Source organism: Alligator sinensis, unplaced genomic scaffold (genome assembly GCF_000455745.1).
Source record: "Alligator sinensis unplaced genomic scaffold, ASM45574v1 scaffold61_1, whole genome shotgun sequence".
Taxonomy (NCBI): domain Eukaryota; kingdom Metazoa; phylum Chordata; order Crocodylia; family Alligatoridae; genus Alligator; species Alligator sinensis.
Window position 1 is genome coordinate 1,394,921 of NW_005841986.1, and position 263 is coordinate 1,395,183.

A 263-nucleotide genomic window follows, 5' to 3' on the forward strand; every position below is an offset into this window, starting at 1 on the left:
TCGCTCTCTCTTGTCAATACTAAGTCGGTGTCCTGGCTGAAGTCGGAGGCTGCTGAGATGAGCAGAAAGCTTGAGAAACATCTCATCCCTTCCCAGCTCCTAGCCAACGCTTTTCTTCATCTTTTTGATGTATGCAGAAATGTTAGGACTCTGACAGGTGTCAAAGTTGATGCACTTTCAGATGAGTCAATCTTAGTCACCATTCACTATCAATCACATTTTCAATTGTGGGGTTTTTTTAGGAAAAAAAAGGTTTTTCTCAC